Source organism: Anser cygnoides, chromosome 3 (genome assembly GCF_040182565.1).
Source record: "Anser cygnoides isolate HZ-2024a breed goose chromosome 3, Taihu_goose_T2T_genome, whole genome shotgun sequence".
NCBI lineage: Eukaryota > Metazoa > Chordata > Aves > Anseriformes > Anatidae > Anser > Anser cygnoides.
This window is the reverse complement of record NC_089875.1, coordinates 111,755,596-111,777,522: the sequence shown is the minus strand read 5'-3', so window position 1 is coordinate 111,777,522 and position 21,927 is coordinate 111,755,596. Positions and strand designations below refer to the sequence as shown.

Here is a 21,927-nt window from a genome sequence, read left to right as displayed (position 1 = left end):
AAATTTTACCTGCCACAGTTTAAATTGTGAAGAAACCCACAGTCTGTATAAAAGAGATACCTAAACTGAGACACAAATTTCTTCCTGCCTGAGTTTGTTTGTGCAGGCATTTTCCCAGTAAGTTTAGAAATAAGAACAGATGCTAACTGTGATATACCAAGAAAAAATAAATACATGCTAGAAAGGAGACTTGAAGAAACCCAAGTTTTTACATGACGTTGGACATGCTTGAAGGTACTGCACCTATAGACTCAGGAGGTTTTAATTTGAAAATGTTGCAACAGCTTTTTCTGAAAGAATCATGGCTTTTTCCATTTAGCAAGACACCGAAGGTACTCCTACCCCAGATAACAACTCTAAGACCAGGTTAACTAATAATAACCCCAGAAGTGATTTTGGCAGTTATTTTTTCCCTCCTGCTTGAGGGAAAAAACAGGTCTACTGTAATAACCACCTCCCTGTACCAACAGATGTAAGCCCATTAATTAACTGAGCCTTAACTTGTCAGTTAACTGAGTTTATTCTAAAACCTTTCTTTTTGACTGCACAGACTCAACAGCTGACCTGAGCTCCAAGTTGTGGAACCTATTCCTGAGATCAGAGGAAGCTTTCTGGAGGTACAACAGACCTACTCCTTCCTTCCAATGAAATGGATGAAACTTTTGAGATTCAAACTGCCAAACGTAATCTTTCTACAAGCTTAGGGCTGAGTGGGATCTGTCTGTAGTCAGCAGAAGGAACATACATGGCTAACTTCAGCTAAATATCTGTTTTAAGCAGCTAAAATTAAATGAGAGAAACTTCAGCCATGTCTTACAACAGAGATTAGTATCTGTGAACCATCAAAAAGAAAAAAAAAGTCTTATTTTTCCTGGAGCCTGAGAAGATAGGATGTGAAATCTCCTTCTCAATCTAAAGCAGTTTATATTAAAAAAAAAAAACAAAACAACAACAACAGCAACAACAACAACGACAACAAAACGTGTGTGTGTGGGGGGGTGGGGGTGAGAATAAGCTCTGTATCAAGAATATATGTAGTTAGTTTGTATCTGAAATGAAATAAAACAAACACTGGAAGCTTCTTACAATGGTGTTCACATTCCCTGCTAAGTTCTACAGGCCCTAAAACAGATGGTGAGGCATTTCACAGTCAGATATGCCACACATCAAGATGAGGAAAATGTTTTAATTTTCAACAGACAAAGCTGATGACAAAGAAATAAACTACTGTAACAGTTGCTTTATACGTCTGATGTTCTGAAGAGTCAGAACTACAAGGTCTAACAAATTTAGGGTCATATCCTTACTGGAACATTTCGTCTGAGGTAATGAAGAACTGATTCAAAAGAGACAAAAGGAATCAGAAAAGAAAATTAAAAAAAAAAAAAAAACAAGAGAGAGAGAGAGAGAGAAAAGAAAAGAGAAAGGAAATTAAAAACCTTGTCCTCAACCTTTTCACACTTTCAGAACCAAACTGCAACCAAATATTTTCGAAGTCCTGGAACAAGTAGAGAGAGGGTTTTTATTTTGACAATTGTAACTGCCATCAAGGTCTGAAACTGTAACACCACAAAAATGATGTTTCTGGCGAGCACCTGAAAGGTGAGTGCCAGAAATCTCACATGAAATGCTGGTTTTCAGAAGACTGCCAGTTCAAACTGGAGATTTGATAGCTTCAGATAATTTCAATAAACATTCAGATTTTTAGATGATTTTCTGAACCAAACTTGCACTCTGAACCTTTCAATTCAACTGCCTGAATAGAAAATCATATTTATAGATAATAGCATTATTTTGGGAACATATTGCTCAATAAAGAACATTTAGTCAGCAACTTTTGAGACTTACCTACCAGTGAGCTCTTTTTTCTCCTCCTTACAACTTCAGTATTTTACAGAATGACAGGATCTGGGGGAACATTTTTTATATCTGAAATTTGTTTTCAGGAAGCTGGAAGCAAAAACAAAGACCTCACTGAGCTGTAAAAACACAATTAATTTATTTGTTAACCATGCTGACAATAATAATTTTTTTTTCCCATGCATGTCACCCACAGCCTGATATACTAGAACATTTGATTTTCATTTTAGATTTACTCCAGTAATATTTTCTTTTTTCCTTTCAGCTGATGGAAATCTCTGAAATGAAGAGCTCAGGTGGGTTTCTGGTGCGTAAAATAACATAAGTTTTCTGGACATTCAGAGCTTATGTTAAGCTACCAACCTCTATTATATCCCAACTTCAGATTTGTTTAAACAAGCTTCCACCTGCACAACAACCCCTTTTACTACCAGTGAAACATACTCTTCCCCAAGGAGCCCAGTATTATAAATCACCGAGGTACACATGCTGTTGCTGCCAGCATGAGAGGGGTCTGGCACGATGAATATGAGGAGTAATGAGGGACGTGGAATAGCCCACACACATAAGAAAGGAGAAACCAGAACTCAGAGTGTAGAAAGCAGTGTATCAACAATTTTTAAACACAACCTATTAGATTTAGATATGGAGCTTTAATCTGTTAGCTGTGACCATGAAGAGAGCAACCAGTCCCAAACCAAATACAAACCATCAGATAACTCAGTATGCATATGTACATACACCTGTGTATTATAAACTAAGAATAAATTATAACATCAGACTGCACTATGTGCTTTTCATAATAACAAGATAGTATCTTCAAATACTTGTACAAAAACTCTAATGAATTGAGTAGGCTAGAATCTGAGACCCGGTCCTGCCCAAGCTGCACATTCTCAGTATTTCACCAAGTTTGTTCAACTGAATATTTTCTCATCAAGGTCGCAGGAGCTGATTATGAACAAACAATGACACTCAGCCTCTCTATCCAGCTGCAGTTCCCATTGGTAACAGTAAATTGTTTTCTGTTGCAAGACTCTGTACTGCCTGTAGTCTCCATTTACCCTAGACTCCTTCCCCTTTCTGAAGGAAACCGGTGGTCTTATGGCATCCTGGGGGTGGTCTGCAGACCTCCTCTTAGCTGCAGTTGCTCTGGTTCCTGTCTATGCTCCAACCAATTCATACCCAGCTCAATGCCACCCACAGTGCACAGTTGCATGTGAATATTAGAAGGTTTTCCTAAAGATGCCAGCTCTATCTTCCTTTGATGCACCACATTAGGTCCTAATGGGCCAAATTCTTCCCTTACACACATGCAACTCCTGCTGATTTCAACCAAAGCTGCAAATTCACAACACACAGCTTTATGCTAAGTAGAGACTAACCACAGTTTCTGAAGTATCTCAGAATACAGCTTCCTGCAGTCCAAGAAGTCATGTTCTTCAACACCTCAGCTGTACTAGTTGCTGGAATCTGTTTGTCCACAAAAGAGGACCATATCTCTGTGTAAAGACATTTTTATGGGCACACTATTGCAAAATTTTAATTGCATTAAATAGTTCTCACTGCCTGTGGATTATTCTGTACTGTGTCTGTAAATTATCCATGTAGACATGAGCCATTTCTAAGTAAATTAGCTTGCACACTTCTAGAAAAGTAGCTAGAAAGGTAGCTAGAGATTCAGTGCAGGGTGCAAAACCCACAAAGAATATGGGTAAATGTCTTTGAAAGTCATGGAACTTACCCATACTTTGTTCTGTACTGAGATAACTGCACTCCTAGCAGTACAAAATGAGTTAGTTTGAAGATAACTCAGCTTCAATGAATGTCTATGAACTGCAGCGATAGTACAGACCTCAGTAAATGCATCCCTGAAAATAGCGATCATTAATCTCATCCAGTTATTTGCAGGACTGAATCTTAATTATATCATAGCTGTTCCGCTCCTTCATCCACCATATGTGCAGACCACAAAGCCAGGTTAACAGAGCATGTCATGCGTAAGTCTGTGGATTTTTGTTTAAATTTTTTTAATAATGGACAGACATTTTGCTCTAGGATTACAGTGATGAGCTGGGTACAGTTCTGAAAGCAATCAGAAGCAGTTATTTACATTTATCCTCGAAAAATGCTACATATGTTGAACCCAAGGCAGTTTATAAATTACACAGGGTAGCAGGAATACTTCAGAATAATCCTTTCTATATCTTTTCAAGATTTTTGAAAAATAAGTAAATATGCAGCTGTCAGTACTGACCTGAAAGTTTCCCATGTTGTGTATACATGTTTTCTATTTTTTTGGCAAATTCATTGGCACAGGATTATCCCAACAGCAAAGGCTATATTGAATTTTATATAGCAGAGACTCACAGAATTTGTACCCACATCACTCATTTTGTAGCAGCCTGCAATTAATTTGTTGCAGAAGGATAACAGATTATTCATTCATGAGTGGTAAATTTAATACAGACTGGAAAATCTCGTGGAAAATTAGGATTGGACTATTCTTAGTTAGCTCAGGCAGGAGTGTCTTGATAAGATAACATAGACACAAAGCAAGACGAAATAAAACAAAACAGAGCAAGGTAAGGTAAAACAAGAGAAGGTGCACAGTTATGTGGGGTTGGGTGCTTTGCAGGATCCCCTGTCACATCCCTGCTAGGGAAGTGAGGAGTTACCATCATTCAGTTTTTCTTTATGTGTTGCTGTCTTCAGAATATCTGTTCAAATAACATCTGCTCAAATGAAATATAGGCAGTAGGAGTCCAGTACAGATGAAATGGTAGGACTGACTGCTCTGTAGCTCCTTCCTTCCCTGTCTTTTTTTCTCCTCTAACCTCACAAGTTTTCCCCTTTGCAGGGTCACGTAATGCTGCAGAGCTTGTGAAGTGTGCAACTTCCCCAGCACGCTGATTGCCTTGGCATTCATCCCTCAGAGTCATAAGGCCTAAAGCTGTGACAGTCCAACAGTCATTTTACTCTGCCATGTTTCCTGGCAACACGGTGAGAGAGAAGTTCTGCCAAAACCATCAGTGAAACAAACTGACTTCATAGAGCTGGTTATTTTAGATTTTATTGAAATTAAGGACAGAAGAGACAAATTAAAACTGTTTCATCTGGACCTGCTGTTTATCCCAAGACATTAGATATCTGTATCTCCGATCCAAGCAGCTATTCCCCTAAGAACTGTTACATGAAATATGTAATCACAACTCTGTGTCTGGAGGGTCTTACCTCAAACAGGTATTGGGGGGCTCAAAAAAGGACACAGTGTGCCAAGTAGGCCCTCACCAGTGCCAAATGGAAGGATATAGTGACTTGCTTAGATTCTCTAACAACATTCCTTCTAATGAAGCCAAGTATACATTTTGCATTGTTCATGATGAGAGTACACCATGGACTCAGGGTTTTCTACCTTCCCACCAGGGCTACTATTCAAGCCAGTTCCCAGTTTGTGCTAAAGCATGGAGTTGTTCCATCCCAGGTGCAGACTTTGCACTTTTCTTTATTGTATTTCATGAGATTTCTGTTGGCCTGGTCCTCAAGTTTATCAAGTTCCCTCTAAAATGAAACTTTATTATTTGGTTTGTCATTGACTTCTCCTAATGTATTGTAGACCTCAAACTCACTGAAGGTGTGTCCTGTCTTATTATCTTATTATGGAGTAGCAAACATTATGACTATGTTCATGGCATAAAAGGTAAGGGATGGACAGAGGACTTCAGATCCGCAAATTCCCACACCAGAAAGATTCATAGCACAGTGTTCAGTCAGATCTTCTTTTCTCTTTGCACACAGGCTGCAAGCCATCTCCTGTCTTTTCTTTCAGATAGGCCAGTACAAGTAAGTTGTTCCAATATTCAATCATTCTCACTGCTAGGAAATTCTATCTTGTTTAAGTTTGTTTAAGGAAATTCTTTCTGCCCTTTTCCAACTGTTTCAGAATTCAGTCTGAAACCTTACTTCAGTGTTACATGAATTTGTATGAGAAAGCAAACATAGAATTTTAAGATTTTTTTTCCCCCCCATTTTAAAAGTTCATATTAGAAATTTTCTACTTCTCTGATAATGGGGAAATGAATCTGTGAAAACGTTGCATGTATTTTCCCACTTTATTTGCAATATTTGAACTTTTACATTTTAAAAATAATTTTACTCATTCCATTGTGAGATTACTTACACCATATCTAATAAAGGAAGAAACTGTTTTCTGAGTGTTTTATAGATCTGTCTGTATTTCATACAACAATGACTATGCACAATGAAGTCACCTCCATCTGGTATATACGAAGGATGGTGGATCTAAAATCTATGGATATATTTTCAATATTTGTGACCAATTAAGAAGTTCCTAGCCTACTCTAGACTTTATGTACTGCTTCTCAGAAGCTCTTGGTTTCAGAGTTGAGGAGAATAGGATGATGTTATTAATAAGAAATAATTCAATATTGCTGTCTTTTCACAGAAAGAAATCTAGTTATAGTGAATTTAAAAATCACAGCAGGGGAATTTACCCACAGTATGGGTAAATTCATGAGTCTTCAATGACCTTCCTTGTGGGTTTTGCACCCTGCACTGAATCTCCAGCATACTAATTTAAGAAACAGAAGTTATGACCTGTTTGGGTTAATGCTGTCAAATACTTAGTTTTTCTTTCTTCTAATATTTATTTTCCATGTATTTTCAGTGCATCTGGAACTGGTACTAATCTTTGATGAGACAGTAAGAAAGGTGAGAAGGTAGAAACAATAAAACTCTGCAATATAGATGTTCCAGCTGTTATGTACTTATCTGGTAACACACAGCAGCCTTATATTAGTTAATCTACGTTTATGGCTGTCTTGTCTCACTGGGGTAACATAAAGCCACTGGAGCATATCAGTGAATCTGGTTCTATGAGTATGCTTTTGACCAGGTCTGACATTTAGTTTTATTTTTATAATTCAGGAAAAATGATTCCTTTGACATCAGTGGAATAGTAGCTAGTATGTGCATGAGGAAGCTAGAGCATACTGCTGAGAACAAAATGCTTGTATTTGCAGCATTAAAATGTTATTTGAGATCTCTGCATGCAGTTCCTCATTATCACAACAATTTGGTGAAACTGTCTGCATGGCATCATTTTCCTGATTGTGACCTGTAGAATGGTGGTGGAATATTTTTATGTCATCCTTTTTATGTCCCTTTTACTTGCGGTAAATATTGAGATAAAGTAAATGCATCCTGGCATGTCTTTGAAAAACAATCAGCACAACAGAAACCTAATTTGTGATGAATCTGTAAAATAAGGTTCAAACTCCTTAATTCATGCTTAATAATGCTTTAAATGAGACACAAAGAAAGTTCACATACACTCTGTCTTTTCCTGCTTACAGTGTTAAACAGTTTGACTAGATCTATTCATATTTCTTCTAATATGCTGGTAGCATTTTCTATTACACTAGCCAAAAAGGGTGAACCTCTGATAGAATCCTGGAACTGCACAACACCTGGCTTTTTTTGCCAAAATATTTTCAAGGTGTTATACAGTGGTGAAAAGTAAATTTTGAAATTTGTTTTTCCCCCCACTGCTAAAGCTTGTCTATTCCCAACATAAACATTGCTCATGTCTCAGGAACTCTCTGCCTCACAGGCTACTTTATGAAGAAAAAAAGGAGGGAGGGAACACTGCATAATTCCTCACAGTCCTCTGCCAGCACCTACCTCATCAGTAGAGTTAAGTCTGAGACGTATTGTTAAATCCTTATGCCATCCTTCTGAGTATTGTATCCAGTTTTGTCTCCCTTTGCATGTGCTTCCAGGGCCAATGGAATTGTTTCAACATCAATTAAAAAAAAGAAAAAAAAAAGCAAGAGGGGGAAAAAATAATCCCCCAAACTCTTTATTAATGTGGGAGGTCTCAGCTCCCCCAGAAGGCCTGTGAGATCTTAACCATGCTCATTTGGAGACAAATTTTGGCAGTTTGCCATCATTAAAGGATAATGTGGGATCCCAAGATGTGCACAACCTCTGCCACTCTGTAGGTGTTTGAGAAGTGGTAGCTGATGGAAAACATAATGTGAGTTCAAGCTTATGTGTATTGTGGAATAACAGGATGATTTTCTCTCTTCTGTTCTCTTCAGGGGATTCCTGCATTTGTGTGCAAAAATGGGAAACTGCCTTCGTCTCTCATCTGATTGGAAAGTGCTTCTCTTGCTGGCCAGGAAACCAGGCAGGTGGGCGGATACTTCTTTCCAAAATTTCCAGTTGCACTATATTCAGCCAGGTATGAGGCTAACTTGTGTACATAACATTTCCATTCATTCGTCGTCACCCCTCTCTCAAGCTACTCATTTAGGAATCATATTTTTGATTGATTGCACCAGTCCTATTTGCCTAGTTCTCTCTTTTTTTTTTTTTAAATGCTCCACCTTGTTCCGTTGTTTATTCCCAAGCCACCTATGAACTGACTCACCTGTTGTATGCTGAGAAGTCAGATGATGAATACCAGTTCAGTAAAACTGTTCAGAAGAGGCAAATTATATGGCCATTATAAGCCAGTTGCATGAAAATCCTTGGGTAAACATCATGTAAGTCAATGAACAGAGCTCCAAGTTGGCACGTTTTCCTTTTAGGTAATGGATAACCCTGCATACAAATACTAGAGTGTTCCCTCTGAACTAATAATGAGGAGGAAGCAAAGATCATACTTGGATTTAGTACAGCCAAGTGTGAGGGCAAGAGTTTTATTAAAGGAGTTCAAACAAAAGGGCAGGCATGACCAAGATGTTATGCCTAAGGATTTAAATTTAGTTTCCTGTGTAAGTATGCAACGTCTGCCAAGAGACAAATTGTTTCCAGGGTAACATTTGAAAAGAGTGATCATATATCCCTTAGAGCCAGGCTGTTGAACAGTTGTATAGCAAGACACCACCATGACTTTGTGCGTGCATCAAGTTTTACACAGTAACTGTGCTAAGTGAGGTTATACTGGAGGGAATATCATTCATGGTAGTCTTTTTTTTTTTTTTCTGCTGTCTTCTCAGAGGAGGGCCACCAGCAAAGGATTTCCATCTAGAAGTGTATTACTCTAGACATTGCTGAGTGAAAATGTAGATGACTATATGAGAGCACTATAGCTTGAATTTTGAGGAGTGGCTGATGGGAGTTAGGTACTCAGTTCTCACTGAATTGCAGTTGAGTTTGCATATTTTTCTTTCAAGCTTTTTTGAAATCCCAGACTAACAAGCCATTACACTGTGAAATGGATAAAAGACTGATCATTTGGTGCATCTGATGTCTAATGGCTGAAGTTATGATTATGATAAAAGGAGTTCCTTATTGATGCACCCAGTCTACCTATTGCTAGTATATAACTACTTCATTTCTTACATGATAATAAATACAATAAGCAATGCATTACTACACTAGTTTTGAAAAATATGAACGTGTCGATATGAAGGGGCTCATAGCAGTCATGATGGTGACTAGTTTCATCTCTAATATATTTACACTGCTCTAGGATGTTGAAAATATTGTACTGACATCTTCACAATCATTTTCTGAAAACAGAAAAATAAATCATGAAAGAGCTTTAGCTCTTAATGTATATCCTGCTTTTTTCTGGGGTCAGGTTAGAAGTAGTTGAGAGATTGTCTGATCTTTTATCATTTTTTTCCCTATTAAAAAAAAAAAAGGAATTTGAAGTCACTTTAGTTTGATTTGATTAGGGAGATTTCATTTTTTTTTGGTAAAATACAAATTCACAAATTATTTAATTTGGTGTAATGTCTTACTTGTGTCTTTATTCTTTCTTTAGTGAAGTTGAAACCGCTTATAAGAACAAAACATCATTTTTTAATCAAAACCTTTTGTTCTGAAAATGTCAAAATGAAGTCTTTAGAATTAAACAAAACATTTCTAGGAATCAGCACCAATTTAAAAATATATTGGTTTATGAAATTTGCGTTTTTACATTTTATTGGAAAAAGAAAAAAAAAAGATGGTATTCTATTTTATTTTATTCTAGTTAGAAATCTAGTTAGTTTTAGTTAGAAAAGGATACAAGATGAGTGAAAAAACTAGACTATAAGAAAGCAGAGTGCCAGGGCATTGTACTGTGTCACAGTTGTCCTGGTGTAAATGCAAAGATACAAATTTTCAGGGTTGCATTTTTCTTCTGTTAATTCAGAATCATTTCTCTCCTGGGTGGCTGAGATGGAAGTGTGCAAATTTTAAATGTTAGCTCTCACTTTTATGCTTGATGGAGCATATTTATTTCTGCTTTCTAAGGTTGATTTAGACTTTACTGAGAGAAACTTTTGTTTTAGAACCAAAGCTAAGAAGTGTGGCTTCTTTCTACTCAAAGCTGAAATACCCAAGATCGTGATCTCCTTCTGTAAATACTGAGATAACTTCTGCTCTTGAGAGCAAAAGCGTTTAAAGGATATAGTTGGCTTAAAAAATCTCTTTTCTCAAGCATTTGCTTGAGAGAGTGGGGTGTGGGGGAAGGAGGGTTTGATTGTTTGTAGTTTTACGTCAGGAAGTCTAGCAGAAGCCACTGCAACATCTCATAAAACATTGTGCAGCTGTGTGCAGACCTCAGGGTGCACAGATGCGTATGTATTATATTTCCTTGGAAGGGGCACAAGCTGAACTTTTTGATTTTGACACCCGACAGCATCCAGCAAAGGTGAGGTCTGCTACTTGTGCTTTAGGTTTTAAAATTAAAACCGTGTGTTTTGTAGTGCTCACATGACATGTATAAATTTATAAATGAGGGCCATTAAGTGAGTGAGTTTAAACATCATTTAAATGAAACAACACACCTAACCAGATGGGTACCTAAAATAAGTAATTGTGTACTGTTATTTCTATAACGACTGCCCTTCCTAGTATATCCTCACTTCTCTTCTACATCCATCTCTTTGATTTGTAGTCCCAGACTCTGGTATGCCCATCTCTTTGATTTGAGCTTCCGGACTGGAGGCCAGGACCTTTCTTCTCTATGTTTTCTGTGAAGATCTTGATGTTATTATGTGCAACTGGAAGTGGATTTTTTCTAACCTAACTTTAGCCATCAAACACTTAGGCATTTAGTCTGAGCTTAGCAGTTTGGCATCCTCAGTAGTCAATGAAAAGAAAAGATGCTTTTGAGAGGACATTTTAACCCATTCAGAGAGATACATATAAGACAAGTTGGTCCATGTAGTCTTCTATATATGCTTAGCACTCCTTGCTCATGAGTCTGGATGACTTACTTGGACAAAGTGACAACTTTTTGATAGAAGCAGTTAGTAAAGTGGAACCAAGCTTATGAAATAATAATGAAGGACTAAAAAGATTATCAAAAAGTAGGAGAGTGGCAACATTTATGGACTTTTGAGAGATATTAAATCCTTCTACCACATATCTGCATATAGCAAGCATATAGCATATTTCTATAATATTTTATTCTACTTTCCATGAGAAAGTCTGTCAACAGTGCTGCATCTTATTATGGTTTCCAGGATGGCTGCCCAATTTAAACAGGAAAATCAGGTCTCAAATCTTGACATGCATGTAGGAGGACTTCAGAAGCCAAAATCTAGTTACATGTCTATTAAAGTTGGATAAAGCTACCAAACAAAAATAGCATGTTAACTGAACTACAATCCCTCTTTCAATTCAGACCTTAAACAAGTCAATGATGTGAAGTATAAACTCTTGTTTTTCATATTTGGTAGTCTTTGTTCTTGAAAATTAGCAAAGCATTCCATGCAAATACCTCCCTCCATCCAGATAATTCTATCCTATAAGAGGTTGTCAAAACACATCTACTTCTTTGTTTCTGTTATATCAACTTTCATTCTTTTTCTCTCCACAGATGGTTGCACTGGGTCTGGCCACAATGGTAAGAGAAAAATAATAACAATGCCAGCTTTCCTTGTAGCTCTTTTTTTCCTTAGATTTCAAAGTGCTTTACAAAGGTCAACATAATTATTCCTCATTTTTCATATATGGAAATTGAAGCATTTAACTGTGAAGTGGCATTCAAATATAGAACCAGCATATTAGTTTCGAGTTAAAAACAGAAGCTGATATTATTTTCAGTAGCATTACCAGCAGCTGAAGTGTGTCTTAAGGAGTACTAGTATTCTAGTACCAGCGTAGGAGTTCTAGCACAGAGAAAAAGAAATCCTCAAATGTCATTTATTATTGTGTCCTATTTTGCTGTCATGGCATTGCTCTTTGCCACATGGGTATGCCAGACATCTGCACACCAAAATGTTGCAACCTCTGGACTGTTCATCGATTGTTTTTTATGGTGATAAAGTGAAAGGTGAATTTAAAATAATAGCGGGTACATGCTCATGTGCACATGCATTGTGTGTAACATAGGTGTGTATCCGTATGTTATGTGTAGTTGTTTGGATGTGGTCTGAGCTGCATCTGTTAGCAATGAAAAATATGTGTTCTCTCACAGACATAAAATTCTGGGCAACTTAACGGTGAATATTTTCATCAGATCTCTCCCCATCCTGTTATTTATAATCAGTGAAACTAGTATGCAGTACTCTAAGTCCATAGAACAGATAGAAAATAGCCATGAAGGGAAAAATTTTTAATGTTTGCCAGATGATAATCCAGAAGGTCTACATGTTCAGAATTTTGATTGTTGACCCCGTTACCTTCTTCAACAACACAAGATGGAAGAAGATAATCAGATTATGTATTAGAAAGCAAGTAGTCAGCAACGTAATAGGGTAGACTTCTTTTAAAGTATGTAGACAAGATTTTATAAGTAATGGGTAGCTTTATGCACATGCTACACATATGCTGTGGGATAAAAAGGAACTGACTGGCTCAAGGGAGGAAAGGGTGGAAAGCATGTAAGAGGACAGATGCGAAGAGGTAAGTAAAGGTAGCAGAACAATACCAGCCAGTCAGCTCTCTGTGAAAAGGGAAAAGTCTTAAATGAAGGATCCTTTCTAGATTTTTTAATATGCCATATATAATATACTGCTTTGTACTTCCTGTTTATTTTTTGGTGTATTTTATGAGCTCAGGAGTGTGATTCCAGTCAGACAATGCAAAAATGGAAATGTTTTGCTGGAAAAGTGCTCTGTTCTTTTCATGTGATGAATCCTGAAATAATAATTCCTTTTGTTTTTTATTCCAAATAGTGCTGCAGAACAGCTACAGCTCTTCAAGACACTTCTTATGTCTCTCTGGCTATACAGAATCATAGAATCATTAAGGTTGGAAAAGATCTCCAAGACCATCTAGTCCAATCATCCCCTTACTACCAATGTCACCCACTAAACCATGTCCTGAAGCACCATGTCCAACCCTTTCTTAAACACCCCCAGGGACGGTGACTCCACCACCTCGCCGGGCAACCTGTTCCAATGCCTGGCTGCTCTTTCTGAGAAGAAATGTCTCCTAATTTCCAACCTAAACCTCCCGTGGTGCAACTTGAGGCTGTTCCCTCTAGTCCTATCACTAGTTACCTGTAAGAAGAGGCTGACCCCCAGCTCCCCATCACTTCCTTTCAGGTAGCTGTAGAGAGCAATAAGGTCTCTCCTGAGCCTCCCCTTCTCCAGACTAAACAACCCCAGGTCTCTCAGCTGCCCCTCATTGGACTTGTGCTCCAGGCCCTTCACCAGCTTTTTAGCCCTTCTCTGGACATGCTCCAGGGCCTTGATGTCCTTCTTGTACTGAGGGGCCCAAAGCTGAACACAGTATTCGAGGCGTGGCCGCACCAGAGCAGACTACAGGGGGACAATCACCTCCCTGGTCCTGCTGGCTGCACTATTCCTGATAGAAGCCAGGATGCCTTCTTGGCCACCTGAGCACACTGCCGGCTAATGTTCAGGTGAACATCAATCATCACTCTCAGATCCTTTTCCTCTGCACAGCTTTCGAGACACTCTCCCCCAAGCCTGTAGCACTGCATGGGGTTGTTGTGGCTAAAGTTCAGGACCTGGCACTTAGCCATGTTGAACCTCATCCCATTGGCCTCTGCCCATTGAACCATCCTTCCCAGGTCTCTCTGCAGGGCCCTCCTACCCTCCAGCAGATCAACACTTCCACCCAACTTGGTCTCGTATGTAAACTTATTGAGTGTACACTCAATTCCCTCATCCAAATCATCAATAAACATATTAATGATGACGGGCCCCAACACTGACCCCTGGGGAACACCACTGGTGACTGGTCACCAGCTGCATTTCACTCTGTTCACCAGTACTCTCTGGGCCTGGCCATCCAGCCAGTTTTTAACCCAGCGAAGAGTGTACCTGTGCAAAATGTGGGCTGCAAGCTTTTCCAGGAGAATACTATGGGACACTGTGTCAAAGGCTTTGCTGATTTCTGGGTAGTCTACATGAACAGCCTTTCCCTCGTCCACCAGGCGGGTCACCTGGTTGTAGAAGCAGATGAGATTCGCCAGGCAGGACTGGCCTTTCATGAGCCCATGCTGACTAGGCCTGATCCCCCGTTGTCCTGCATATGCTGCATGATTGCATTCAAGATGACCTGTTCCATCACCTTTCCTGGCACTGAGGTCAGGCTGACAGGCCTGTAGTTCCCCAGGTCCTCCTTAAGACCCTTCTTATAGATGGGTGTCATATGAGCAAGTCTCCAGTCATCCGGGATAACTCCAGATAAGCATGACCACTTATAGGTCATTTCTCACTCTCAGCATTACTTCTGTGCCTCTACTCTAGGATTTGATGATTCAGGATCTGTATACCCAGTACAAAGCTTTCTCTATTTTTTTCACTAGGTTAATTCTGACATGGTGTTGATTTTCATTTACAAATTGAGCAAACTTGTTCAGAGGACACTATACAAAACTAATAATGAATTAGCAGTGCTGAATTTTAGAATCATAAAATTTTAGACACCAAGATATGTGAAACTGATTTTCATTTAATAATGATTGCTAATTGCTCAGTCATGTAAAGTTTTGTTTTTCTCGACCTATGTGATGAACAATTGGAACTAGTTTCTTTTGAAATTGATGGAGTTTTTCCATTAATTTGGTTGCATTTTATATCAGTCTCTATTATGAGCATTTCCAGTCCATCCTAAAAGCTAAATTAGCACAAGAATAGTGACAGAGAATCTGAAGTGTAAAAATCCCAAATCCTTATGTAGACTATATTGTTCACAGGCATACAAATAAGCTTCTGATTGACTGTCTGTGTCTGACCTGAGCTCTGACCTGAACTGCACAAAGCTTGAAGGTTTTACGTCCAAAGTGTCTGTTCTCATAGTGTACTCTGGAGTTCTTCCAGAAATGTCCAGAACTTCCTCTTTGTCCCAGGACATATTGCCTTCCTCTTCTGGCAGCATCCCATGAAAATGTGCAGGTAGAAACAAAACAGAAAGTTTCTAGCCCACGGCATATTATGTTAAGGGAATCTATTGTATTGACATATGGGTAACTAGAGATGAATGAACTAGTTCAGTTTAAATAACAACCAGCCCCAACCTTTGCCCACTAAAAAAGTGACCCTAACCCAAATCTTTTTCCAATTTGGATTGGTTCAGAGAGATCAGCTGTCGTGTCTGTCAGCTGGTAGCCAGACACCAGAGCAGACATAACTAATTAGGACATACTCCCTCATCTGGAGATTAAGCATATTTTGTGTGCTCTTTACATGTTCTCATAGTTACAACTTGCATTAAAACCTCCTGGTCTGAAAGTAGTGTCTTCAGATCCAAAGCAAGTGAAAAAGAAATGTTTTCCCAGAGAAACTTGTGGGAGTTGAATTTGTTGTAACTGGGTGTTTTCTCCCATGGTGAAGCTTAATCTGCACAATTACTGACATCCCATCTACACAGAAGATCTGATTGATTTTCATTAAGAACTTCTCAGCTCTTTCAGTCAAGTCAAACTTAACACACTTATCATTAAAATTTGTCCAGCAAATATTGCAAATCCAAAAGTTCTAAAAACATCCATAACTTGTGACTTCAATGAGGTGCTGTGTATTCTGGGTGGCTAGAATTCACAAGTAATCTGTAGAATAAGGACAACCTATAGCACTGAGAAAATTTAACTGGAGCAGCTGGACTTAGGGACCCTACTAAACAGCTTGCTGACTGAGAAAGGCATAGTATGAAGCTTCCCTATCTTTCTAAAAATAAACATTGGTGCTGATGTATGTGTTCTTCTGCACTTGCTATAATTGCAGCTTTTGAGTGGCTTTGCTCTACCATTTGTTATTTTCTGCCCAGATTTCAATCTGGTTCCATAATTGTCAGACAGTGTACTAATGCATTTGAGTCAGAGTATATTTACTCTGTACTTTGATGCCAGAGGTATTCAGAATCTGAGGAACAGTTAATATAATGGAGGTTGGGATCTCAGTAGGTTTCAAAACCAAGTTTAAACATGCTTATGGGTAGACTATAGGCAACTTTTTGATAGGGATACTAAACTCACATTCCACATGTGTCAGTGAATGATGGAAAAGAGATCTGAAGAATAATTTCAGAGGAACTAAACATCATGTGCTTGATTTCTTTTCAATGTAGATTGTGCTCCTGAAAAACATTTTTAATTTCATATTGCATATACAGTATCAGAAATACTATAGCCATTTTGCATTCAGAAAGGTAACTATATTGTCTGAGTAGGATGGTACAGTTAGTTGTTTTTTTTATATATATATTTTTTTTTATATATATATGATATATATGCCAAACTGTGAATTGATTATGTGTAAATGATGGTTTTATATAACTGGAACAGGAAGTATATTACCATAACCCATGAGTCAAATCTGTAAGACAACTGGAATGGCTTTTTTTTTTTTTTTTTTTGTGCAAATCAAACTCAAACATCCTCTTGCTCAGTCAGTCATTGCAACAGAAATCTTCTGCTGTTGAAACTCACTCCTTAAATATTCAGTGACATGGTGACCTGGATTTATTGGGCATAGCAGAACTTGAAAACATCTGTACTAGTAGGCAAAGCAGTCAAGATTTGAATGGGTACAATATTCATTGAGTATTATTTAAATATTTATTTTATTTTTACATGACCAAAAATGCCTAGCAGCAGCTTCTAAATAGTTTGCCTCAACTTTATGAATTAAAAGTTGGGATTGATTTCACCTGCATCAGCCATGTACTTAGCCAGGTACATACGAAAGCATGCATGTTTTCATTAATACCTTACTTGCTGTCACCTGGCTGCCAATCCAGACGTGCAAGGTTCCCATGTTTACTGTGCCATATCTGTTCATACACTGCAGCTGTGTCAGGTACCCTAAAACATTTCGAAAGGCACCAGAAACCTGTATTTAAACAAATGATTCTTCCTCTAGCTGACAGCTGAATCACAGAATCATAAAATCATTAGGGTTGGAAAAGATCTCCAAGATCTTATGATCCAATCATCCCCTTACTACCAATGTCACCCACTAAACCATGTCCCGAAACACCATGTCCAACCTTTCCTTGAACACCCCCAGAGACAGTGACTCCACCACCTCGCCGGGCAACCTGTTCCAATGCCTGGCTGCTCTTTCTGAGAAGAAATGTCTCCTAATTTCCAACCTAAACCTCCCGTGGTGCAACTTGAGGCTGTTCCCTCTAGTCCTATCACTAGTTACCTGTAAGAAGAGGCTGACCCCCAGCTCCCCATCACTTCCTTTCAGGTAGCTGCAGAGAGCAATAAGGTCTCTCCTGAGCCTCCCCTTCTCCAGACTAAACAACCCCAGGTCTCTCAGCTGCCCCTCATTGGACTTGTGCTCCAGGCCCTTCACCAGCTTTTTAGCCCTTCTCTGGACATGCTCCAGGGCCTTGATGTCCTTCTTGTACTGAGGGGCCCAAAGCTGAACACAGTATTCGAGGCGTGGCCGCACCAGAGCAGACTACAGGGGGACAATCACCTCCCTGGTCCTGCTGGCTGCACTATTCCTGATAGAAGCCAGGATGATGTTGGCCTAAATTACTCTCTGTGCTTCTTAGACTATTCACTGTCTTAACTGACTACTGCAGGGGCTTTGGTATTTGGCCCACATAACTCTATACGTGTAGACAATTAGAGCGTCTAAGTCTCTCACTGAATATCTCCCTTACTCTGTTTAATTTCTCAGTCTTCTCACAGATAAGAGGCAAGAATTCCCACCCCAAACTAAGAGCAAGGTATGCTTTCTTATCTTGAGATTGCCAGTCTCCACTGATCTTTTCTCTCTGTTGACCAACAATAGGACCCAAGAGAATGACATGAACCTGCAAAAGGGGAGGTTCAGGTTGGATACTAAGAAAAGGCTCCTCACTAGCAGGGTGTTTGGGCACTGGAACAGGCTCCCCAGGGATGTGCTCATGGCACCAAGCCTGATGGAGTTGAAGTAGCATTTGGACAATGCTCTCAGACATATCATTAAATTTTCAGGTGGTCCTGTGTGGAGCCAGAAGTTGGACCTGTTGAGCTTTGTGCGTCCCTTCCAACCTGGGATGTTCTATTGATTCTGTGATTCTATGAATGGAAAACTGTAAATCTGACGTCTAATTTACCAGGTCAGTGGTGCATCCCTAACAGCACCTACACTGGACATTTTGTCTTTGGATGAATAGGGCTACAAATATAACAGGAGAAATGAATATGGAAGTGTTTTCTGTGTGCAGCATATCTTGTCTATTTCTTTGCTTATTTTTAACAGTTTTAAAGATTTGATATTTTTCAGGGATTGTGACTGCTCTTCATCTGAGAATTTCAGTATTTTAGACAGATTAAATTAGCCCTCACTTTATATGTATATGCAATGTAAGTTTTATTGCAGTTTACACAGTTGTCATTGGTACATAGAGAGAATCAGTTACAAGGTGGAAAGCTGAAGCACAGTCCAATTATCCAGTCTCCTAAAGTTGTCACTAGAAATCTCTAACTAATATACAAGAAATTCTTGTAGACAGGGTTACTGGTGTAAGGACCTTCACTGAAAAGGTCAGTGCTTGTCAGCAGCTACTATTCTGTGGAACCGTGAATAGAAATCACCAGTAATATTACTGCTTCTGTCAAAATATATGGAAACATGGAGATTAACTTTTGAATTGTTCATGTTGCCAGACTAGGAAGACAGCCCTTGTTATCAGCCTGATACATAATTCCCTTTTTAATATGAAGCTTTCTCTTAGTGTGTCTTATTTAAAAAAAAAAAAAAAAAAGAGAGAGAGAGAGAAAATAAAAACTCAAGCCCTTCTGGGTAAAGCTGCAATTTGATGCACAGTCATAGAGTACATTTTCAACCATCTAAATGCCACTCCATGATCTCCTCAAATTCCTCCATCTATTAGCAAAAATACACAAAGATTGAACAATTTTGTTGGTGTGACATTACCTATATCCAGTGAAAGGGGATTTAGATATGTCTTACTCACATTTTAATACTGGTACACAAAAAAAGTTGTTAATGTAATGCAATAAAGGAAAAGACAACCTTACCATGAAGATCCTACAGTCCACGGGCTGAGTCACATACTGCTTATTCGGTTACTGCACCAACTGCTTTGGCTATAAATGATGAGTCACTAGTCTTGGACAGAGAAATATGTAACTGTGTTTGAGCAGAATGATATCCTCATTTAGCTCACTGCAGTGAACTTAGTAGGTTAGAGCAAAATAAGATGTAAACCACTATGTTTAACTGATGTGAAGTACTGTTCATTTCAAAGTTAACAGATTTTAAAACCAGAGGTAGTGCTGTAGTCATCTAACTCTTATTTCCTGCATAACACAAGCCAGAGTGTTCTGCAGATTAATTCATGCTGTGGATTGAATCATTCTTTCTTTTTTCAAAGTCAAGAGTACTGAATTCAAAAACTTGTGGTTGAACTAGATATAGAGGTGATAGGTTTGAGTTTATTTGTTCAATTATTTCCTGGAGAAGCTGCACAAGGAAAGGTACAGAAATCAATTTTATCTTTTCAAATCTTCTTCCTCAATTGTCTTATTATAGCAGTGTTTATGATCTGGCCTATATTTATTGCATTCTTCACTAGCATAGGCCTTGCATTCCTCACTTGATGTTTGCCATGTGTTGGGCATTACTTGAAATAAATAGTTCTGGTTTCTTTTCTCCACAGTCACCGGACAATTAGCTGATATAATGTAGGCAGTTTTTGAAACTTCAAGACATCAGTTATAAAGGTAACATATTGCTTGAGTATTGATATCTAGAAGATGTCAGCAAAAGAAAGTAAAAGGCAATAAACAATCAAGCTGGCACTGAAATCCAGCAAGACTAGTAAAATGACACAAACTGTAACCCACATTCCTTCACTTTCTTTCCTTTTCTTTCTATGCATACATGTACATATATACATATATATATATTCTTGTGTCTGTATGTAAAGTGTACTGTTGCATCTGACATAAAACATAAAGGATCAGGTTTATTTTTTCCTAGCTATGAGATGAGCAGAGGCAAGTTTCACCAGTTTGACTTTGTGTGTCCAGATTTTTCCTGTGACTATTATTACTCAGCACCTGTACTTCCACTGCTTCTTGTCTCCTGTAGAAAAGTAGGTCTGTTCAATATCGGAGCAGGTAGAGTGAAGGCTATGTATGAAGCCATTGCTTTCTATTTGTACAAGCAATAGGTACAAAGTGGACATTAAACAGGCACCCTGTTGTGTACCTGATCAGTGTCTGTTTCATGTCTATAGTTTTCATATATTTATCTTATACCTGCTTCAGGAGCTGTTTCTCTTTCTCTCTCTCTCTCTCTCTCTCTCTCTCCCCTCCTCCCCCAAACACACACTTCTTATTTCTTTTCTTTAAAAAAGGTGATGAATTAGAGTTAAAAGTGGCATCTTTGCAGAAGATTAGATAAAACAGTGCCTCCGGGACAAACACACACACACACACACACACACAAAATAAATAAATAGATAAATAAATAAAGTCAGCTACAGGCTGATATTTTTACAGATAAAGCTAATCAGTTAGTGAAGACGATTCTTGGAGAAAAATTTAGAGCCAGTATAAAAAGATGGGATTCAGTCTATGTGACACACTCACCAATTCTACATCTATATTTCTTCTTCTCATTGCCCAACTTTTTAATGTGTCAGGCTCAAGGGAATTGATTTCTAAATTTAGGGATTTCAGTTCTGTGGGCTTCATTCACCTCTGAAATTACCAAAAGAGCCTGCCTCTCCTCATTGACTTCAATGGACATCCTGGCAAGATAGCTCATGGCATTAGCTGACACCTAAGAATGAAATGACTTCTAATAAGCCAGGAGGAAAAAATAAATAAATTACCTTGTGTGTATTTGTCCTTGCAGCTGGTGTCCACTGAGCCCCTTCACGTGCTCCAGCTCTTTCGGACAGATGTTGCTCTTCCAGAAGTCTTTCAGTCTAATGTTGGGATTGTTCCTGTAAGTGGTACATGGAATACATGCACAGGCAACCCCCACTAGTTGCAATCAAAGAAATCATGGATGATGCTGGTGAGATATCTAGAATAGTAATTGTATGGTGGCCTCAGCTGTCTTTCTGGGATATATCCATCCATCAGCTTTTACCTTTCTTTCTTTTGAATTGCTGACTTTAATGACTATATACAAGGATTTGATTAATTAGTTAAGTTTAGCAAAAGATAGTAGGGCATTCAGTGACTTCATAGGAGTTAAATGTAATCTAAATTTGATGTGTATTTTTTGCCTCTGCCATTTTGTGCTCTATATATGCCATCTGAAATCTTAACTTGAAAGTCAAAGGCAGAACAGATACATATTCATGTACTGTCCTACGTATAGTCCCCTCCAAAGTGCATATTTCAGATGACAAATGCATGTTCTCCCAAAGACTTTTCCTCTGATAACCTGTGACAGTAGCAGATTAGTCACTCTGAACAAATCATGATTAATTTTATTGCCCCAGGGAATACAGGGGCCAGAGAAAAGCACTGAAAGACTAAAGATCTAAGCAGACATTTTCCTCTACCTAAATGTCGCTCTGGCCCCATGAATGAATCTCATTCATGGGTTCAAAGTGGACCAGGAGGTGAGACAGGCTCTTCTTCTGAACACTTTACAGGTGTTGGTTAATGAGCTTTGCTAGAATGTGGGACTGGTGGCC

The 21,927-nt window shown here is 38.6% G+C and overlaps 1 long non-coding RNA gene across 1 annotated transcript in view; it reads right to left on the bottom strand.

Moving 5' to 3' along the window:
* Positions 1-1,509: 1,509 nt before the first annotated feature.
* The window catches only part of LOC106047379 (uncharacterized), a 37,690-nt gene continuing 17,272 nt past the window's right edge, over positions 1,510-21,927 (bottom strand). The window contains exons 3-4 of the long non-coding RNA XR_001213742.3: positions 21,109-21,222; positions 1,510-1,950 (exon numbers count right to left, since the gene is read on the bottom strand). This is a non-coding gene — a long non-coding RNA (uncharacterized lncRNA). The remainder of the gene's footprint in view (positions 1,951-21,108; positions 21,223-21,927) is intronic.